Here is a 22,796-nt window from a genome sequence, read left to right as displayed (position 1 = left end):
TACCTTCCCTATGCGTAAACAACTCCCAAACCCTTATTTTTAAAATTCGCATACCTCTTTTGGTTTTTCTAACGTTTTCCTCGAGCAAACGTTGGTGGCGAGTCTACTCGTTTTTCTCCCTAGGAGACAAACGCTTTAGCTTACCTATTTTGCTTTCATCGTCCCATCGTGAGGTAGGTTGCGACACAAACTACTCAAGAAAATTGAGTCCTTCCTATGGGATAAGACTTGCGAACAAGCCTTCCTGGCTTTCAAGAAGACCATAGCCACACCGTCAATTTTGAGTCGACCCTGGCCAGGAGTACCCCTACTCCTGTATCTCTCAGTAGCTGAGAAGCCGTTAACTCAACCCTCGTATAAGAAGAGAGGAAGCACCAGCTCCATGTCTATTTCACCAGCCGCATGCTCCATGATGTCAAAAAGCGCTACTAGATGATAGAAAAGGTGGTGCCTAGCACTTATCACCTTGGCTCGATGACTCAGGCCTTACTTCCAGAGTCTTCAAGTGGTAGTCAAAACAAACTACCTCATCAAGCAAGTTTTGCAAAAGCCTGAACTCCTAAGAAGGATGGTGGTCTGGTCTGTAGAACTTTCAAAGTTCAACATCCAATATGAACCTTGCGGCCCCATGAAGACACAATTCATGGATGACTTACTAGCAGAATTCGCTGGAAACGACACAACCACCCCAGATTGGTGGAACCTTTACATTGTCAGTGTGTCCAATGTAAAAGGAAGCATGGCAAGAATTATCCTCGAAGGCCCTAACAATGTCACCCTAGAACAAGCTCTTCAACTTCAGAGCCTCAAACAACTAGGAAGAATACAAGGCTTTCATTGCAGGTATGAAGCTAACAAGAGAAGTTAGGGCCCAAAGATTACGATGCTACACAGACTCGTAGCTTATCCAGGGACAGGTTGCCAACAGATACCAGACCAAGGAAACAATGGTTCTCAAGTACTACCATATTGTCAAAACTCTCATCGACAATTTCAAATGTTTCAAAATATACTACATTCTCAGGGAGAGCAACACCAGAGCAAACCTACTCTTCAAGCTGGCCAGCACCAAGAAGGTCGAGCACCTTAAGACTATTATCTAGGAGATGCTCCAAACTCCCACCATAGATGTTGAGGAAGTTATAATCGGAGAAAAGAAGGAATCAAACTAGATGACCTCTTACAAGAACTTTCAAAAGAGGGTTGACAACACCCTTACTAAAATGCCTAATGCCCCAAACGAAAGGCCAGTTACTACATCATCCTTGATGGCAAGATTTTCAAAAGAGGGTTGACAACACCCTTACTAAAATGCCTAAACAGTCAACAAGCAGACTACACCATGAGAGAACTTCATGAAGGGATCTACAGTCTCCACACCGGAGGACACTCCTTTGCCACCAAAGTGGTGCGAGCTGGCTACTACTAACCAACACTCAAGGCAAATGCCCTTGACATTACCAAGAGGTGTAGACGATGCCAAGAGTTTGCAGACATGCAATGCACTTCTCCTGACAATCTCCAATATCTATGCTCCCCTTGGCCCTTCGCCATGTGAGGAATAGACATACTGGGACCACTACCAAAGGCCTCAGGAGTAGTCAAATACTTACTAGTTGCCATCGACTCCTTCACCAAATGGATAGAAGCAAGACCACTACGGGAAATTATGACCAGTGAGGCAGAGAAATTCACCTGGAAAAACCTCATATGTAGGTACAGCCTCCCATACGCCATTGTAACGGACAACGACACTCAATTCAAAGCTCAAACCCATGAAGACTTCCTAACATGGTTAGGCATTAAGCACCTAGTCACTTCTACTGAACATCCTCAGACCAACGGTCAAGTAGAGTAGCTAACAGAGTCATCCTCAGGGCCTTGCGTACTAGACTCGACAAGTTTAAGGGTCTATGGAAAGAGGAGCTCCCCAATATACTCTGGGCTTACCATTGTTCACCCTAGACAGCAACCAACGAGACTCCAGGAAATGACAAGGACCAGGGAAGAAGCCACTAAACTCCGAGCAGCTAGGAGATACAATACAAAGGTTCAACCACGAACCTTTCAATCTAGTGACCTCGTATGGTGAGTTTAAGGTGAAGCCAGAAAAGATCCCCAAGTGGGAAAGCTTGGTCCCAACTGGGAAGGCCCATTCAGGGTCACAACAAGCCTAGACAATGAAGCATACAGACTATAAGAATTGGATGGCATAGCAATTCCAAGAACATGGAACGCCACCCACCTAAAGTTCTACTCCAATTGACCTAAATGCAAACCCAATGTTGTACTATTTTTCCTACTCAGGTCTTTTGTCCCAAAAATAAGAAAAATCAACATTTTGGCTTGAAAGGCTTTAACGAGGCACATCTGAGATAACAAAGGGAATTTGTAATGAATCAAATACATTGAATAAAAATACTACATCCCTTCCTTTTCATATTTCTCTTATCAAGAGAAGAGCATCCATAGTCGTAGTTCCAAGGCTCTTAAAACCCAAGGACTACCCTTGTTGAGCCCTCCTCCAAAGCACTAAGTCTCCAATACATGCCACCCACACTGAGTGAAATGTATGCAAGAGTATGCACTATGTCTCCATTACATACCACCTGTGACAAGTGATATGTATGCAAGAGCATGCTACTATGTCTCCAGTACATGCCAACCACGGTGAGTGACATAGTACACACGTCGTACATAAGACTCGTCAAATCCAAGCTTTGCACTTGATGATCCTCACAGGTTCACAAAATCCAAGGCCTGTCCTTGGTAAGCCTCGACGTTGCTCTACAAGCTTGTCAAAACCCAGAACAAACACGTCCTCGGTCCAAGGCTAAACAAACCCAAGGTTCACCCTAGGTGAGCCCTTTCTGTTGTGAAGTTCCATCTCCACAAGAAATCAAGGTACGCTAGGTCTGCCTTTGGTGATCTTTTATATTCCTAACTTTTATCTCTACAAGAATACAAGTCTATCAAAAACCCAAGTCCATTCTTGGTACAAAAACCCAAGGTCCGCCCTTGGTACGCACTCCTCCAAAACCCAAGGTTCACCCTTGGTACGTACTCCTACAAAACCCAAGGCACCCCCTTGGTCCACTCACTCATAGCATCTACAACAACCATCGTCAATGGTCCAAGTTCAACAAAACGAACTACCACCAGACTATTTGGCAAGACCTTCAATCAGGTGCAGTTCATGCTTACCCCTCATAACCATCAGAGGAGAAACTCTACAAGTCAAACGACCTACGACTAGACTGGTTGGCATGACCTTCAACCAGGGGCAAGTCAAACGTACTCCTCATAAGCATCAAGGGAGAAGCTATGCAAAGCAGAAAGAAGCCCCACCAGATGGTGGCAAGACCTTTAACCAGGTTGAAATCAAACCAGAGATGATTTCATGTCATCTACTTTTTACAGGACCACCACGATCCTACGCCTACATCGACAAGGTCTTGCTTTCTGCACCATCAAAGATTCCACACTTATCATCACGACAACCTATCCATACCACCACCAGTAACGGATGATTGCATAGAGCAAAGGCAACATGCATACACACAAGACATAAATAAATAGTGCAAAATTCGTCATCAAATGAAAACTTATGCATTGAAGAAAAATTGTCATAATTACAAGGCCCATGCTGCCAAATTCCAACAATGGAGAAAAGAAGAAAATAATCGAAAGGCAGCCTAAACAGTGGCATCATCGCCTTACTTTTCAGCACCCTACTGCTCTTTGTCGACCTCCTCTTCAGCAACAATATCATCTTCATCAAGCAAAACACCACCCTTCATGTCCTTGAAAAGGTCAAAGAGACCCAAGTCAAAGTCCTTGGCGAAGAATCTGGCCTACCTGATGACCTTGTTGAAGCCCTTTTCATTCTGCTCTCTGGCCTTTTTTTTGAAAATGAGCAGTTCCTCCTCAAGCTCCTTGTTGGCCTCCCTATCTCTAGCAGCCTGCAGCTCGGACTCCTCCAGCATGAACTCTGACTCTTTCAGCTGGGCCTCGAGATCCGCCACCTTCTTGGCAAGCTTTTCCTTCTCCGTTGGCACTTCCTCCACCAAGCCAGCCAAGTTTTTATTCTCTTCCTGCAAGTCCTTGTAGTGTTTGGACAGTTCATCACTATCCAACCTGGTGCACAAAAACTTGGCCAACACACCGCCAACTTTAGAAGACAGTTGGTGGTTCCACTCTCCAGACAATGAGAGCAGTCACCCTCCATCTGGGAACTTCAGCTTACAAAAATGCCACTTTGTTCAGCATATCTTAATGTCACTGCCCATTTTCTTCAAGGATTGTCAGACTTCATTGAAGGAAGACCTTGGCAGAATCCGTGGTGTGCTAGAACACGACTGACCTGATAAGATTTTTATCAAAGGCCGATACAAAGCCATACGGGGTCTTCTGTTCGAGTTTCTACCCCATACCCGACAAGTAATCTACATCATTGGAAGTGTAGATGTGATCTAGGGAAACACAGGGGAGAGAAAAGGTGGAAGTCAAAGCCAATGCAGTGGAGGGAGGAACCATTGGAGCCGAAGAGGAAGGAAGAGGCACCATAGGGGCACTACTGGTCACCACACTGACACTTAATAAAGGTGCAGTGATGACGGATGAGGGTGCCATAGCAGAACCAACCAAAGCAGCGGGTGCACTCACTTCAGGAGAAACAAGAGCGGCGTCCTAAACAAGCAAAATAGGAGGAGGTAGAGGAGCAAAAGTAATAGCAACAACAACATCAGCAGCAGGAGCCTTCACAGCCGGTGGAGCCGGAGACACATCTAGCACACTTGAAGGGCGACCTGAACCGAGCGTCAACCTTGTAGCCTGCCTCAGGGCACGAAGGCTCTAAGAGGCCCTTGACTTTTTGCGACCAGACGGCCCAACACTATCATCCCACTTCTTCTTAGCCAATATAAAGGAAGAGACACTAGGATCAATCTAAGCAGTACCAACAACAACAGGGCCAACCTCACCAGCAGGTTGACCCCTTTCTCCAAAATAGGAACAACAACAGATGGTAGCACAACATCACCAACAAGTCCGACCTGCTTCACGAGTGGCCTCCAGACGTAGTCACTCATAATACCTGCAAAACAAGCAACAACAACACAAGCAAGTGTTAGTTTCGACCGACACCAACCTCAAACACAAAAGAGGATAAGGTTAGGCACTTTACCGTCCAAGGCAACGAGGGGATCGCTTGCCGCAGAAAGAGACAAAATGACCCGCGTGTCTAGTTAGGCTGACAGCTGCTCCAAAATAGTTTTGTCAACCCTCTTCACAAAGGTCAACAGATCCTCGTCAAACGACTTCAACTTGGTGGGGTCAGACTGCCAATAGAACGAGAAGCGGGGCCCTTTGTCCTTATTGAACATCAGTAGCTTCCTTAAAGAAATGGTCCTTAAAGTGGCGAAAGACATTTGAGTCAAACTCAAATAGCTTCTTAGACATGCTGTTTAAGGAGACCCAACCATTCTTGCCAGTCAGCTTCACTTGGAAGAAAAACAAGAAGACCAACACATTAGGTTGGATGTTGAAGAAAGAGCACAAAATTTCAAAGGCCCTCACCATGGCCCAACTATTTGGGTGGAGCTCAAAATGAGCCACATTCAAATTCTCAAGCAGAGCACATTGGAAGACAATCAAGGGGAGAACAAGCCCCAAGACCTTAAACAGGCACTTATACATAAAAAAGAAGGGTGGACTGCCTGACGCCACCCTCAAAAAAGTGTAGAAGCAAAGATATTTTAATGTTTTGATGATGCCAAAGGAACACTCTTCTCAAGTTTTATTCAAGACAAGAATCCAAGATATCCAAGAAACTCAAGAAATATGATCAAGATAATTCCTAGAGTCTTAGGAAGAAAGTTCCAAGTTGAAACAACAAAAGGTTTGGCCAAAGGATTTAACTTAAAATGTTTTCTAAAAGAGTTTTACTCTTTGGTAATCGATAACCAGAAGAAGTAATCAATTACCAGTGGCCAACGTGCATTCTAAAAAGCTTTTAAATGTTTTAGAAAGCATGTAATCGATTACACGTGGCTTGTAATCGATTACCAGTGGTTTGGAACGTTTTAAAACAGCCATAAGAAATTTGAATTTAAATTTCAAAGTTGTGTAATCGATTACCGTAAGTTGGTAATCGATTACCAGTGTTTAAATATTCAGATTTCAAATGCGAAGAGTCATAACTCTTCAGAAGTAACTGTGTAATCGATTACACCATTATGGTAATCAATTACCAATGAGGATTTTCAAATATAACTCCCAACAGTCACATATTTTCAAATGTTTTTGAATGGCCATCAAAGGCCTATATATAAGTGACTTGGGACACGAAATTTTCTCAGAGTTTTACTTGCCCAAAAAGTCTTATCCTCTCAAAAGATTCAAAGTGTCTTATCATCTAAAATTCCTTGGCCAAAACATTTGTGATTCAATAAGGAATTATTTGAGTGCTTCATTGTACAATCTATCTCTTTTAAGATAGATTTCTTCTGTTCTTCTTCTTACTCAAGGAAAGTGATTAACGGACCGAGGGTCTCTTGTTGTAAAGCGATCTGAATACAAAGGAAGGGTTATCCTTGTGTGGTTCAGAACTTGTAAAGGGTTTTGATCAAGGCCGTACCCGAATCAAATAAACATTAAAATGTAGTATCTAGGAAGTGATCCTAGGTCGTCTCCCAGCGAGCAATGGTCAAAAAAATGTTCATAACATATAATAACAAAACAGTAACGAAATGGGGGGGGTTGTTTGTTGTTTTTGTAATTTAAATAGCAAGCAAACTTGAATTTAAAACTAACATAACTAAAACATGTTGTTTCCCCTTGATTCAAAAGCAAGTCTCTTATCCTAGGTTACAAGAATTTATCCCTAATTAGTTCAACCACTTAATCCAACCCAAAATTAATTTATTAAGCGAAAATTAACACAAGGCTGTCATTATGTGATTAAGCAACACATACACCAATTAATCCCTCTCACATGTCCATTAAGCATGAACGTTAATTAAGCACATAGACAATTAATCAAGCATTCAGCATGCATAATATCAGCAACAATACAGAATAATAGGTGAAAGGGAAAAACTGATCAGAATTTGATATTAAGAACAAAACCTCAAAGAGAGCTATGCTTAATCCTCAAGAGAAAACAACACTAGAGATTCAGCCTTCCATTAACAGCAGAAACGAAATGGAATTTGAAGCAGAAAATGGAAATGGAAAGTGAAGCAGAAAACAAAACTGGAAATTGCTACGTGAACAGTAACACGAAAAGAAGCTGAAAAAGGAAAACCCCACCATACTCTCTACGTGAACAGTATCACCAACCACCTTAAAACCCTAGCAGCTGGGCTCACTAAAGGTCACTAGGCCCCAAAGCTTACAAATCTGATTATCGGGCCCAATAAGGTCTGGCGGCCCAATTACAAAATACAGGCCTGTCATACCCTAATTTCGTCCGCGGATTATTATTTGATGATATACAACCTTTGATTGGCCACTTCGAGACACTTGACGTCCTTTGTTGCACAATATGTGAAGTCCCGAGACGTGCCAGAAATCAAAAGGAAGCAGGCTTGCGCAATCCGTGAAATTCCGTAATGTGGCGGAAATCGAAAAGAGGTGATTTTGCGCAATCCATAAGTTTCCGTAACTTCTTCGAAAGCTAAAAAAGAGTAAATACATAATCCGTAAGGATTCGTAACCTTGCGGAAGAAAAATAAGTATCGTTACGAAATTCGTGAAGTTTCGTAACGTTATGGAAAAAGAATTACCAAAAAATAGAAGGGGGTGCATTTAGTAAAAAGGGGGGTACAAATAGCAATCTGGCCCACTTTGGCCTTCCAGATCCTTCCTCTAGAAGGTTGTTGCTTCTGGAGGAAGCAACCTTGCTCGCCTAGGCGAGCTGGGTGGCAAGCTCCTCCCCTATTTTGCTATAAATAGGGGGAGGAGTGAAGAAGAAAAGGGTTCAGCCTTCTTGGCACTTCTCTCTCCCTCGAAATTGCTGAGGAAAATTATTTCCGTGAAGAAAATCCAAGCCGAGGCGCTTCCGTAACGTTTCCGTGAGTAATTACGCGAAGATTCTCGACCGTTCTTCAAGATTCATCGTTCGTTCTTCATTTTCTTCAGTCTTCAACGGGTAAGTACCTCAAACCGAGCTTTTCAATTCATTCTATGTACCCGTGGTGGTCCACATTTTGTTTCATGTATTTTTATTCTCGTTTTCATTTGCTTTTTATACCCCCTTTTGATGTGCTTAAGCCATTTATTTAAGTCATTTCTCGCTTAATCTATAAATAAAATAAATTTCCACCGATCATTTGAATTGTATCATTCGTTAATTTCTGTTAAAATGAATTCCAACTGTTCGGTCGTGCCGTAACCACGTCGGAAATCAAAAAAGAGGGAAAGTAATAATATAATAATCAAAAAATACCCTTTTAGTAAAATAAAGCGCAAAATCAATCGGACGTTTTCTCTTTGGGATTTCTCATTCTTAATTGAATTGACTAATAACTAAAGTGAAATTAAGGCTAAAATCAACTCGCCTAGTCAAGCTCGTCCACAAAAAATAGGGTTTTGAAAGTTTATCATTTCAGTTTCTTACCAAGTAAAATGGATCATTTTTAAGGTCCAACGCCTTGAAATGATCACCTTTCAAGTAAAAAGAATCACTTGATTCATGCATAAGACAGAACTACGTAGGTCTGATTTCCTCTCCAAAGGAGGGTACGTAGGAGCAAAAGCCCCGCTTTTTTTCGACCTCAAAAAATAAAAAAGAAATAAAAGTTAAGGTAACACAATTTCCACAATTCTAAAAATAGGTTGTTGTCCTTTGAGACAAACGTAAGAGGTGCTAATACCTTCCTCAAGCGTAAATACAACTCCCGAACTTAGAATTTTCATTTTGACCGGTTTCCTTCGGTTTTTCCGACGTTTTCCACAAATAAACATTGGTGGCGACTCCGCGCATCTTTCCTCCTTTGGAAAGCGCACCCGTGAGCCTCGCCCTCGCTCGCCCGCGAAGGGCACGTTGCGACAGTTGGCGACTCCACTGGGGACTATTTTTGTGAGTTAGGCCTATTTTAAGGAATTGTGGATTTGTGAAACTTCGTGTGTGCATTTGTTGAACTGTGTAAAATGTAAATAATTGTTGTATATTTCGCATTCTTTACACTGCATTCTAAGCACCCACGGGTTTGAGTAAAAAAAAGGGGGCCCTATACCTGGGTTCATGGGAATTTAAGGAGTGGAGGTGAATCTATCATCATGCTAGGTCTCCGACTTGCTTGATAATAGTGAAACCTCGTCTAGAGCTTTCTCTCTTTATAATGTGTTGTCCTGGTATTCCATACCGCTACAATATTATTATCTTGAGTGATGATACCTCTAGAAAACAGCCGTGTGGGTTATAAATTGTTGGGGAGTAGTTATTAGAGACCCCTAGATATTGTCCTATAGGTTCCCAAATAGGGGCAAAAGAGCAAACACGCTCCGTGCCATTCGTTCTCATGCATTTTTTTTGGTAAATAGCACCAGTTTATAGTTTTGCTAGTAATGCTTGGTTTCTTTAGAGTAATACATAACCTTTTTAATACTACATTGAGGCGCCATCATGCCCAAAACGTAGCATTAAAATTGGATCTCTGCAGTCTCGTATGTATATATTACCCCTTTGTGTTGTTTTCCTCCTGTTTCATGCATACGCATTGCATCATTCATGTCGAAGTCTTGATCCATCCCATTTTTTAGGTAAATGATGGGGACAAATCAAAACGGAAAAAGGTTTTATCAAGTCAAGGTTAAAGGTCTAGATGTCCCCAAGGAATTAAGACGATTGATGGGACCTCTCCAAAGGCAAGCCTTCCGCAAGGTGTACGGGAAGATTCTAGATTTGGCCACAGCGGAGGTATTCACGGAAGCTGTAGTATCCCTCGCCCAATACTATGACCATCCGTTGAGGTGTTTCACGTTTGGGGACTTCCAAATGGTACCAACTATTGAAGAGTTTGAGGAAATATTAGGATGCCCTCTTGGGGGGAGAAAACCGTATCTTTTCTCCGGCTTTCTTCCTTCCTTGAGCAAGATTGCGGCTGTGGTTGGTGATTCAGCAAAAGAGTTGGATCGCACGAAGAAAATTCAGAACGGCGTAGTGGGCCTGCCTCGGAAATACTTGGAAGGTAAGGCAAGGGATATGGCGAGCCAAGAGAAGTGGGGCCCGTTGGCAGATATTTTAGCTTTGCTGATTTTTGGGGTTGTCCTCTTCTCGAACGTCGACGGTTTGGTAGACTTAGCCGCCATTGATGCTTTCCTGGCATATCACCATAGCAAGGAAAGTCCAGTGGTGGCTATCTTGGCAGATTTGTTTGACACCTTTGACCGGAGGTGTGAGAAAAACAGTGCACGGATTGTCTATTGTTTACCCGCTCTCTGTGTGTGGTTGATTTCACACCTATTCCAACAAGACACGAGACACCCGTGTCCGCTTCAAAGCTATCGCTCATGCGCCAAAAAAGGAAGAGTCGATTGGGACCAACATTTGGCTGGGATAGGGGGCAGCGCGATCAATTGGTTTCCTCGTTGGAAGGAAGGCAAGGAAGGAGTTCTTTTCTTGTGTGGGGACTACCCTAATATTCCATTGATAGGGACTAGGGGGTGTATTAATTATAATCCCGCACTCGCCATAAGACAGCTAGGGTATCCCATGAGGGGAGCGCCAACCGAAGAAAGTCTCTCGCCTTTCCTTGTGAGGGATCTAGGCGCGCAAGGTCTCAAGGTTATACAAAGAATCCACAAAGCGTGGAGGAGTCCGTTGAGGAAAGACAAGGAGCTTAGAGGCATCCGAAGTGGCGTCATCGGAGGTTATCATGGATGGCTAAGAATTCATACACGAGGGTTAGATTGGCTCTCCAAATTGAAAGTTATCAATGAGGAGAACTTCGAAGCTCCGGAGGAAGATGAAGAAGTCCGAGCTCTAAAATTAGAGCTAGGGAAGGCAAGACTCGCCAAGGAGAAGTTCAAATCAGCTGCTACACACATCCGGAAGGAGTGCACCGAGTTACAAGAGGAAAACGCGGCCACTGCAAAAGCCCTTGAACAAGAGACCAAAAGGGCCCGCAAGGAGGAATATGGCCGAGAGAAATTCTGAGGAGCATTGTGGGGTAGTAACAATGAGCTCAAGCTCCGAAGAGAGGAGAGAGATCGGTCACGGGTGCATGGCATGATCTTAAAAGAGGAGTTAGTTGCTTGCGCGAGGTCCAAAAGGAGTTTGGCTCAACACTTGGAAGCCACGGAGCAAAGCATGCTAGCTATCATAGGGCAATACAAGGAAGAGTTGAACCAGTCTGTGGCCCATGAACAAAAGCTAGTGGAAGATTTTGCACAAGTGTACGCCGAGAAAGAAGCAAGAGGGAGGGTGATTGATGCGTTGCATCAAGAAGTGACTATGTGGATGGATAGGTTCGCCTTGACCATGAATGGAAGACAAGACCTCCCGCGTCTATTGGCCAAAGCAAAAGCCATGGCCGAAGTGTGTATGGCCCCCGAGGAGATTCATGGGCTAATCAATTACTGTCAACACATGATAGATTTGATGGCCCTTATAATTAGGAATCGTTAGGTTCTCTTGTAACACCTTTTGTATAATCTTGGCTAGATGAAAGCTTTGTTCTTTTTATAAAATGAGAAGTTCTGGACTCATCACGTTATCTAAAAACCTTGGGGTGGATCCAAGTGCTCCGATCATCCATTTGCATACTCATGTTTTGGAGGCATACTCACCGTTGTTTATTTCTTTAGGAATTTCATCATAACTAAGAAAACACCAAGGCACCCCTATAACACTCGATCCAAAAAAATGGATAATGAAGAGGGCGTGCAGGAACAGATGAAGGCCGATCTATCGGCCTTGAAAGATCAAATGGCTTCCATTTCGGAGGTCATGTTAAAACTCCAGAAAACCATAGAGGATAAAGCCACGGCAACCGCCTCTAGTACAGTTAGGGAAGCGGAGCCGGTGCTGCAACCCGCCTTGAATCCGGGCCTAGACAGAAACATGGCCGTGTTCGGTCGAAGGTATAGTCCACAAGCTTATCCTTATGGCTTGCCTCCGCACTTCACCCCCCGTGCCACCCCGGATGATTTAAGCCAAGCCCCTACTTTCGAGGGGCAACTCCCACCTTATGAAGACTATCCCGGGCAAGACGATGGGGAAGGAGATACCCATCTTGGCCCCCTGCTCCACCTCAAAGATCCGTCCCCACATGAACTACCCCAACCGAACATAGTCCGCCATATCCCGGCCTCACCCACACCCATAAAAGAATCTGTTCCCTTCGCGGAAGATAAGGGAAAGATTGAGGCGCTTGAAGAGAGGTTAAGAGCAGTCGAGGGCCTTGGCAATTACCCATTCTCGGATTTAGTGGATTTATGTCTCGTGCCCAATATCGTCATTCCTCCCAAGTTCAAAGTACCGGACTTTGATAAGTACAAAGGGACGACATGTTCGAAGAGGCATCTTCGGATGTATTGCCGAAAGATGGGGGCGTATTCTACGGACAAAAAATTGTTGGTTCATTTCTTTCAAGACAGCTTGGCCGGGGCAGCTGTAGCATGGTATACCAATCTGGAAGCTTCCCAGATCCGATCATGGAAGGACTTGGCAACTGCCTTCATTCGGCAGTACCAGTACAATACGGACATGGCTCCCGATCGGAACCAGCTTCAGGGTATGACTAAACGAGAGCATGAGTCCATTAAGGAATATGCCCAGAGATGGAGAGATCTCACAGCCCAAGTCGTACCGCCCATGACGGAGAGGGAGATGATCACAATTATGGTAGATACGTTACCCACGTTCTACTATGAAAAGATGATAGGCTACATGCCAGCTAACTTTGCGGATCTCGTCTTCGCCGGAGAAAGGATTGAATCCGGACTACGAAAAGGCAAGTTCGAATATGCTGCCAATATGGCCCCCAACAACAACAGAAGAGCCCCAATAGTGGGCGCGAGGAAAAAGGAAGGAGACGCCCACGCGGTCACCACCGCCCCAACATGGATGAAAGCACCCCAAAATATCCAAAGCTCATACCAGCCCAATCCCCCAAATTTTTTAATCCGAGCCGGGAATTCCCTCTCGACTCAAGTAAAAGGACCACCCGCAGCAGAAAGAGCGCCGGCCCAATGCATAGCTCCAGCCGCACCCCGGCAAGTTAATAATACAGCCCCCGGCGCGACCTATAAATATGCACAGCACCCGCCCCCGAAAGACAACTTCCCTCCTATTCCCATGGCATACTCCGAGTTATGGCCTTCATTATTGGAGAATCATTTGGTGGTAGTCATACCCGGGAAGGTTCTCCAGCCACCCTACCCCAAGTGGTATGACCCGGGTGCCAAGTGTGTGTACCATAGTGGAGTTCCCGGACACAATATTGACTCCTGCATCCCGTTCAAGTATAAAGTACAGCACCTGATTAGTGTCGGCTGGCTAGCGTTTCAGGAGGAAGGCCCAAATGTTAAAACCAACCCGCTAGCTAGTCATGGAGGGGATAGCGTGAACGCCGTCGAAGAGGATGGCCCATCGCGGGCAAAGAGATCAGGAGAGGTGGCTACTTCTAGACACTTCATCTATCAATCACTGCAAGCGGCGTGCATGGTCTCCCGTGGTGGAGACGAAAGGGATGAATGTTTGTTTCACCTCGGGGAGTCGCATGACATAGAAACCTGTCCCACGGTGGAAGAATTGCTTCAGCGGCTCATGGATTGCGGGTAGCTTGAAGAGTTCATAGGAGGGAGGGAAGAACCACAAATTTGCATGCAGTCGGAAGAGAAGAAGGTTCCTTTAACCCCCAAGGCCCTAGTGATATGTTTTACTAGGAAAGGGACCGGCTCCACACCCATATACCCCCGGACGGCGCCCAAGCCAACGCCATTTGCATATCAAAGTAATAAGGTCGTTCCGTGGAAGTATACCCCTCCCGCGTCCAGCGAAAGAGTTGCAACCGAAGTTGACTCCCTATCAGCTAAGGTAACCAACATCACCGGCCTCAGTGGTGTAACCCGCAGTGGTCGGGTGTTCGCTTCCCCTCACCCGGCGGAATTGCCCTCTAAAGGAAAAGCGCCCATGGTCCAAGAGCCCACAGACATAGCCACCCCCTCGAAAGAAGTAGATCCTCCAGTGGGAAGAGGGGCCGAAAAGAAAGAAGGCCTTCAAGGAAAAACAGTGACCTTGGAAGAGGCCCAAGAGTTCCTCCGCCTCATCCAACAAAGCGAGTTTAAGGTAGTCGAGCAACTAAATAAAACTCCAGCAAGGATCTCCTTGCTTGAACTACTAATAAACTCCAAGCCTCATCGTGCGCTGTTGATGAAGGTCCTTAACGATGCCCATGTAGCACATGATATCTCAGTGGAGGGTTTCGAAGGCATCGTTAACCATATAACCACCAACAACTACATCGCGTTTGCAGAAGAAGAGATTCCCGTTGAGGGGAGAGGACACAACAAGGCTCTACATGTGTCGGTGAGATGTATGGACCACGTTGTCGCAAAGGTACTTATCGACAATGGATCAAGTTTAAATGTAATGCCGAAAACCACTTTGGAAAAGCTTCCTTTTAGTGCGTCACGTTTAAAACCGAGCTCGATGGTGGTGCAAGCCTTTGATGGTACTCGGCGGGAAGTGATGGGGGAAATCAACATTCCCATTCAGATAGGCCCCCACACTTGCAACGTGGTGTTTCAAGTAATGGATATAAATCCCGCCTATAGTTGCCTCTTGGGAAGACCGTGGATTCATGCCCTGGGAAGACCGTGGATTCATGCCCTGGGTGTTTCAAGTAATGGATATAAATCCCGCCTATAGGTCCCTTCAACGCTTCACCAGAAATTGAAGTTCGCAGTGGGTGGACTTTTAGTGATAATGTCGGGTGAAGAGGATATGTGAGTGAGCTGCCCCTCCTCCACACCGTACGTGGAAGCGGCAGAAGAATCATTGGAAACGGCTTTCCAATCCTTTGAGGTGGTGAGCTGCGCCTCGGTGGAACCAAGTTCGTCGCTACCTTCTCTCTCCAGTGCAGCCATAATGGTGGCACGTGTTATGCTCAGGAACGGATTTGAGCCCGGAATGGGTCTAGGCAAAGACTGCCTCGGGAATGCCGACGTGGTCAATATTAAGGGAAATCCATACAAGTATGGATTGGGGTATGAACCCGGGATGCCGGGGAGGAGGAATGTGCCATCAAGATTTCGGGCGGATAGGGTATGGCCCGACCGTATTAGCCAGTGTTTCACCAGCGCTGGAATGGTGTCCGAGGAGGAGGTGGCTGCAATAGAAGAGGAGTTCCCTCAAGACCCGCCGAGTTTTGTGCAACCATGCCACCCCAATTCCCAAGTGGGGAACTGGCTCGTGCTAAGCCAGTCAGAAGTCTATACCGCTGATTCAATGTAATTAGAGCCTATAGATTTCCTTTCTCTTTTGTTTTGTGAAACATACCTTATTAAATAAACAAAGAGATCTTGTTTCATCTATTCCTACAGTTCCACCTTTTCTCATATCATTTTGCATGTTTTTGTTTCTTTTGTCTCGTTTGGTATAGATATGAGGGTCGATTTTTCGAGGATCCTAACAACGAGGGTTTGACAATTGATTTCGATCGAGATATAAGCCAAATGATAAACGAGGAAGAGGAAGAGGACGGCCTGTCACCAGAGTTGGAGAGGTTGGTCGCTCAGGAAGAACGTGAAATGAAGCCTCACCAAGAAGAAACTGAATTGGTAAACTTGGGGATCAAGGAGGAAAAGAAAGAAGTGAAGGTAGGAACCGGTATGACCGCGCCTATCCGTCAAGGCTTAATAACCCTTCTTGAAGAGTATCAAGATGTCTTTGCGTGGTCGTATCAAGACATGCCCGGTCTGGATTCCGACATTGTGCAACATAAGTTGCCTTTGAATCCTGGGTCTTCTCCGGTTAAGCAAAAGTTACGAAGAATGAAACTCGAGATGTCATTAAAAAATTAAAGAAGAAGTAAGGAAGCAGTGTGATGCAGGATTCTTAGCTGTGGCACGGTACCCGGAGTGGGTGGCCAACATTGTCCCAGTCCCGAAAAAGGACGGCAAGGTTCGAATGTGTGTAGACTACCGGGACTTGAATCGAGCCAGTCCTAAAGACAATTTTCCCCTGCCACACATTGATATATTGGTAGATAATACAGCCAAATTTGCCCTTTTCTCATTTATGGATGGTTTCTCGGGGTATAATCAAATAAAGATGGCACCCGAAGATATAGAGAAGACCACTTTCGTCACCCTATGGGGGACATTCTGCTATAAAGTGATGGCCTTCGGGCTGAAAAATGATGGGGCAACCTATCAGCGTGCCATGGTGGCGTTGTTCCATGATATGATGCATAAGGAAATAGAGGTCTACGTAGATGACATGATTGCTAAGTCTCGGACTGAGGACGAACACGTTGTCAATCTGCGTAAGCTGTTTGGAAGATTGCGGAAATACCAATTAAAACTGAACCCAACCAAATGCACCTTTGGGGTGAAGTCGGGGAAGTTGCTAGGATTTATCGTAAGTCAGAAAGGGATAGAGATAGATCCCGAGAAAGTGAAGGCCATCCTTGAAATGCCGGAACCACGCACGGAGAAGCAGGTTCGGGGGTTTTTGGGCAGGTTGAATTATATCGCGAGATTTATCTCGCAACTCACCCCTACCTGTGAGCCCATTTTTAAGCTTTTACGTAAGAACTAGGCGGTCGTGTGGAACAGTGACTGCCAAGAGGCCTTCGAGAAGATCAAACAGAGTCTCGCAAATCCCCCGGTGCTCATGCCACCTGTAACAGGGAGACCTCTTTTCCTGTACATGACCGTGTTGGACGAGTCTATGGGGTGCGTGTTGGGTCAACATGATGATTCTGGGAAAAAAGGAGCAAGCCATCTACCATCTGAGCAAGAAGTTTACCGCATGTGAGATGAATTACTCAATGCTGGAAAGGACGTGTTGTGCTCTGGTATGGGCATCACATCGGCTTAGGCAGTATATGCTCAGCCATACCACGTGGCTTATTTCCAAAATGGATCCTGTGAAGTACATCTTTGAAAAACCGGCCCTCACGGGACGAATCGCTAGGTGGCAGGTACTATTATCTGAATTCGATATCGTTTACGTCACCCAAAAAGCGGTAAAGGGAAGTGCCTTAGCAGATTATTTGGCCCAGTAACCCCTCCAGGGTTATCGACCGATGCACCCCGAGTTCCCAGACGAAGATATCATGGCCCTGTTTGAAGAGAAGCGGACGCACGAAGACATAAACAAATGGATTGTTTGCTTCGATGGGGCATCCAATGCTTTGGGCCACGGAGTAGGGGCAGTCCTTGTATCCCCGGATGATCAGTGTATTCCTTTCACGGCTAGACTAGGTTTTGATTGTACCAACAATATGGCCGAGTACGAAGCATGCGCCCTCGGGGTTCAGGCGGCCATTGATTTTGATGTAAAACTACTCAAGGTGTATGGAGACTCAGCTTTGGTGATACGCCAGTTGAAGGGAGAATCGGAAACTAGGGATCCGAAGTTGATACCCTACCAAACTCACATCTTGAGGTTAGCCAAGTACTTTGACGACATTTCCTCCACCACATACCTCGGGAAGAGAATCAAATGGCTGATGCATTAGCCACCCTGGCATCCATGTTTCAACTCGCCCCACACGGGGATCTGCCGTACATCGAATTCAAATCTCAAGGCAGGCCGGCATATTGTTATGCAATAGAGGAAGAGCGGGATGGGAAACCATGGTATTTCGACATCAAGCAGTATGTCGAGAACAAAGAATACCTACCAGGGATTTCCGACAATGACAAAAGGACGTTGAGCAGATTGGCTACTGGTTTCTTTGTAAGTGGTACTATCCTTTACAAACGAAACCACGACATGACCCTCCTACGATGCGTAGATGCCAAAGAGGCGAACTTCATGATTGAGGAGATCCACGGGGGTTCCTTTGTGACACATGCCAATGGGCATGCTATGGCCAGAAAAATCCTTAGGGCCGGTTATTATTGGCTTACCATGGAAAGCGATTGTTGTGCTCATGTAAGGAAATGCCATAAATGTCAGGCATACGCGGACAATGTCAATGTTCCGCCACATCCTCTGTATGTTATGTCTGCCCCTTGGCCTTTTTCCATGTGGGGAATAGATGTCATTGGGGCCATCGAACCCAAAGCGTCGAGCGGTCACCGCTTCATTCTTGTGGCGATAGATTACTTCACCAAATGGGTCGAAGCAGCTTCTTATACTAATGTCACAAAGAATGTGGTAGTTAGATTCATAAAGAAGGAGCTGATTTGTCGATATGGACTCCCCAGGAAGATCATTACTGACAATGGAACCAATCTGAACAATAAGATGATGCAGGAGATGTGCGAAGACTTCAAGATCCAGCATCATAACTCTACCCCTTATCGGCCAAAGATGAATGGAGCTGTAGAGGCTGCGAATAAGAATATTAAGAAGATTGTTCAAAAGATGACAGTGTCATACAAAGATTGGCATGAGATGTTGCCTTTCGCCCTACACGGATATAGAACCTCGGTACAAACTTCTACTGGGGCAACACCGTATTCCTTAGTTTATGGAATGGAAGCAGTACTCCCGTTTGAGGTGGAAGTTCCTTCTCAGAGGATAATGGCGGAGTCAGGCCTAGAAGAGTCAGAATGGGCTCAAGCACGCTACGACCAACTTAACCTTATTGAAGGTAAGTGTTTGGCCGCCATGAGCCATGGGCGTTTGTATCAACGAAGGATAAAAAACGCATTCGACAAGAAGGTACGCCCGCGCAAGTTCAACGAGGGGGACCTCGTGCTGAAGAAGATGTCCCACGCTGTTAAAGATAATCGAGGCAAGTGGGCCCCGAATTATGAAGGACCTTTCATGGTGAAAAGAGCTTTTTCTGGGGGTGCTCTGATACTCACCCACATGGACGGTGAGGAGTTGCCCTCGCCCGTGAACTCCGATGTAGTTAAACGATATTACGTTTGAAATCTGGGGCAATCGAGAGGACCGTTGCATGTTTTTTTATTTATGAGTTTTTCTCGTTCTTCTTGGTTTCCTCTAGGGATTCCCATTCACTGTATTTGTCTCGTTTCTTTGAAAAGAAAAGATGGGCGAGGTTTCAGTCCTCCCTTTGGTTTCAAACCTTGTGTCTTAGATTTGTTATAACTTGAGCCCTCTTCGCTCGGTGTATGGGGTGCCCCAAACGCTTATTTAAAATTGAATCTAACCAGCCTTCACTAAAATAAAATCATCGCATTAGAAACATTCATACATGCACATGCACATGCATATCTTGTGATAGCAAGGAGCAGAATCGTCTCAGGCCACGGTTAGAAGTCAAGACAAGTTGACTGCGAAAATCAACCAAGGTAAGACGATGACCGGTCACGATTGGTCACATATCATTTGGCTCTTACTTGTAGGTACATAGGGACGGATGCAAGCGGGGATGGGGTCACGACCGACCGATCGTTGCCCCTTCCCGGCGCTAAACAAGCAGAGAACGTCGCTGCAAGGCAACCCAGTATCCTTTGCATTCGCAGTTTTCTTTTACTATTGTTTGTTTTAAATAATCGACGCCTAATTCTAACTTAAGTAGGTTCAAGTAGGCAAACACTAACCCATAAGGAAGGAGGGGACATGGTTAATGTTCCCCTCCAAAAAAAAAATGGCAGGTTAGCTCGCCTGGGCAAGCTGAGCTCGCCTGGGTGAGCAACCCCTGCACCCAAATTATAAAAAAACGAGGGAGGGGAACGCTTTTGCATCCAAAAACTTCCCCCCCTCATTTAAAAGAAAGAACACGAAGGATTGAGGTTCTTGCTCCCTCAAGCCACTTCCGGTTGCCTTTTGCTTTCATTTTTGGTGTTATTATTCACTCCAACAAGTAAGTATTCATCTTTTGGTGCTCCAAATTGTGAGAATGTGCTTACATTTGTGGGGCAGTTTTGGTTTGTTTTTATGCTTGTTTTCTTGAGTTGAGGATTTGAATGAGAAGGCCTTAGGCCTATGCTGTATTCTGAAGCAATGGGGCATGCCACATTGTCCCCATCCTCTTGCAATTTATGTCCAAACATGCGCTCACCAAGTGCTCGGTGAAATGCCCCAATGATATATGAATGTGATCTTGCAAAATTGGGATGGTGGGGCTGTTTTATGTATGTAGAGACAGCATAGGAAAGTCAAAATAAATGCCCAAATGCAATCCCAAGCTTAGTAATCCAAACTTTTTAGCTTCAATGCAAGAAAACATACTCGTGACTAGGAACCCAAAATTTGGTTTTTTTTGAATTAGAAAAGCATAAAATAGGGACTTGCTTGTAAGAATTTGGGCTGCCCCATGATTGGTACTTTGCACCTAAGTAACGTGGGAAATGCTTTCCAATAGTGTGTATACATAGGTAAATATAAAGGGCATGGAATTCTTTGCAAAGGGTGAAGGAATATTGAGGTCACTTCCTAAATGAATGTATGATAGCACGGGATTCCCTTTTGAATGTGTCGCAACCTACCCTTCGGCGGGAGGGCGACGCGTGACTCGCGGGATGCGTGTTCCACGAAAGGAATACGCGCGGAGTCGCCACCAACGTTTATTTGAGGAAAACGTCGGAAAAACCGGAAAAGACGCGATCTACGAACTTTTTAGTGAAAGGTTCGGGAGTTGTATTTACGCACGGGGAAGGTATTAGCACCCCACACGTCCGTCCCAAGGGACGACAGCCTTTAATCGAATGTGCAAACATGACTTTGATTTTTATGTTCCCTTTTATGTTCTTATATCCTTTATACCCTTTTTATATTTTCTCTTTTTGTGGTCGACAAGGGTGTTTCCCTTTGCTCCTACGTATTCCTCAATTTGGGATGAGAAAATCAGACCTACGTAGTTCTTTCTTATCAAGTGATTCTTTTTTACTTTAAGAGGTGATCATTTTAAGGCGTTGGACCTTAAAAATGATCCATTTTACTTAGTGAGGAAATGAAAGGACAAACTTCAAAAGCCTATTTTTTATGGACGAGCTTGACTAGGCGAATTGATTTTAGCCTTTAGTTTCACTTTAGTTATTAATCAATTCGATTAAGAATGAGAAATCCCAAAGAGAAAACGTCCACTTGATTTTCCGCTTTATTTTACTAAAAGATGTCTTTTTGATTATTATATTATTTTTTACCTCTTTTTGATTTCCAACGTGGTTACGGCACGACCGAACGGTCGGAATTTATTTTAACCGAAGTTAATGGATAATACAATTCAAACGTTCGGTGGAAATTTATTTTATTTTTAAGTTAAGCGAGAAATGACTTAAGTAAAATGGCTTAAGCACGTCAACAGGGGGTATAAAAAGTAAACAAAACGAGAATAAAAATGCACGAAACACAATGTGGACCACTACGGGCACATAGAATGAATCGAAAAGCTTGGTTCGAGGTACTTACCCGTTGAAGATCGAAGAACGATGAAGAACGAATGAAGAACGTCGAAGAGCGGTTGAAATCTTTGCGAAATTCCTCACGGAAAACGTTACGGAAACGTTTCGGAAGCGCCTCGGCTTAGATTTTCTTCACGGAAACAATTTTTCCAAGCAAATTCGAAAGAGAGAGAAGTGCCTAAGGGGCTGAACCCTTTTCTTCTTCACTTCCTCCCCTATTTATAGCAAAATAGGGGAGGTGGTTGCCACCCAGCTCGCCCAGGCGAGCTCAGCTCGCCCAGGCGAGCCAGGTTGCTTCCTCCAGAAGCAACAGCCTTCTGGAGGAATATTCTAGAGGGCCCAAGTGGGCCTGGGTGCTATTTGCACCCCCATTTTTACTAAGTACACCCCCCTTTGCTGTTTTTTGGTGATTCTTTTTTCGTAAAGTTACGGAAACTTACGAATTTCGTAACGATACTTGTTTTCTTTCCGTAATGTTACGGAACCTTGCGGATTACATAATCATCCCCTTTTTGACTTACGGAATGTTACGGAACCTCACTTAATTATGCAACGATGCTCCCATTTGATTTCCGGTGTGTCACGGAAACTTACGGATTGTGCATCAATATTTTTTTTGGTTTTTCGGCATGTCCTGGAATTTCACAAATTGCCTAATGATGGATGCCAAGCACCTCACAAGGACCAAAGAATGGTCGCATGTTATCAAGCAAAGGTTCCCGGACGAAATTAGGGTATGACAGAATGTAAGTATGTGCATAATGTAAATATCTTGCCAATATGCATAAGTGTGAGTGAAACAATGAAAGTTTGTATGGTATATATATTTCAAGTGTGTGTAGGTAGTTTGTGATAGCAAATGTTTAGGACATAGTTAAGTTTAAATTTTGACGCAATGCCTTAAGCGTGAGAATGTGTGTTCTTTTCAAATGCATATATATGTATGACAATTAGGATGTGTTGGATGGCCTCTATGTTGATATAAATAGTAGGATATTCTACACATACGCATGTGCATAAATGTGTTACTTTAAACGTGCGCATGAGTTCGTTCTAAACCGGAGGGATTAGCTTGACATTTTTTGCGTTAAGACAAGCATTATCTTGTAAAACTAACTTCTAAATGTTTGTTCTCGCAGGAAATGGCCCCGAGGAAGCTTGCCTCAAAGAGATCTAGGAAGGATAAAGCGGCTGAAGGAACCAGTTCTGCTCCCGAATATGACAGCCACCGCTTTAGGAGCACTGAACACCAACAGCGCTTCGAGGCCATCAAGGGATGGTCATTTCTCCGGGAG

Source organism: Glycine max, chromosome 10, assembly GCF_000004515.6.
Source record: "Glycine max cultivar Williams 82 chromosome 10, Glycine_max_v4.0, whole genome shotgun sequence".
Lineage (NCBI taxonomy): Eukaryota > Viridiplantae > Streptophyta > Magnoliopsida > Fabales > Fabaceae > Glycine > Glycine max.
Note: the sequence above shows the minus strand (reverse complement) of the source record.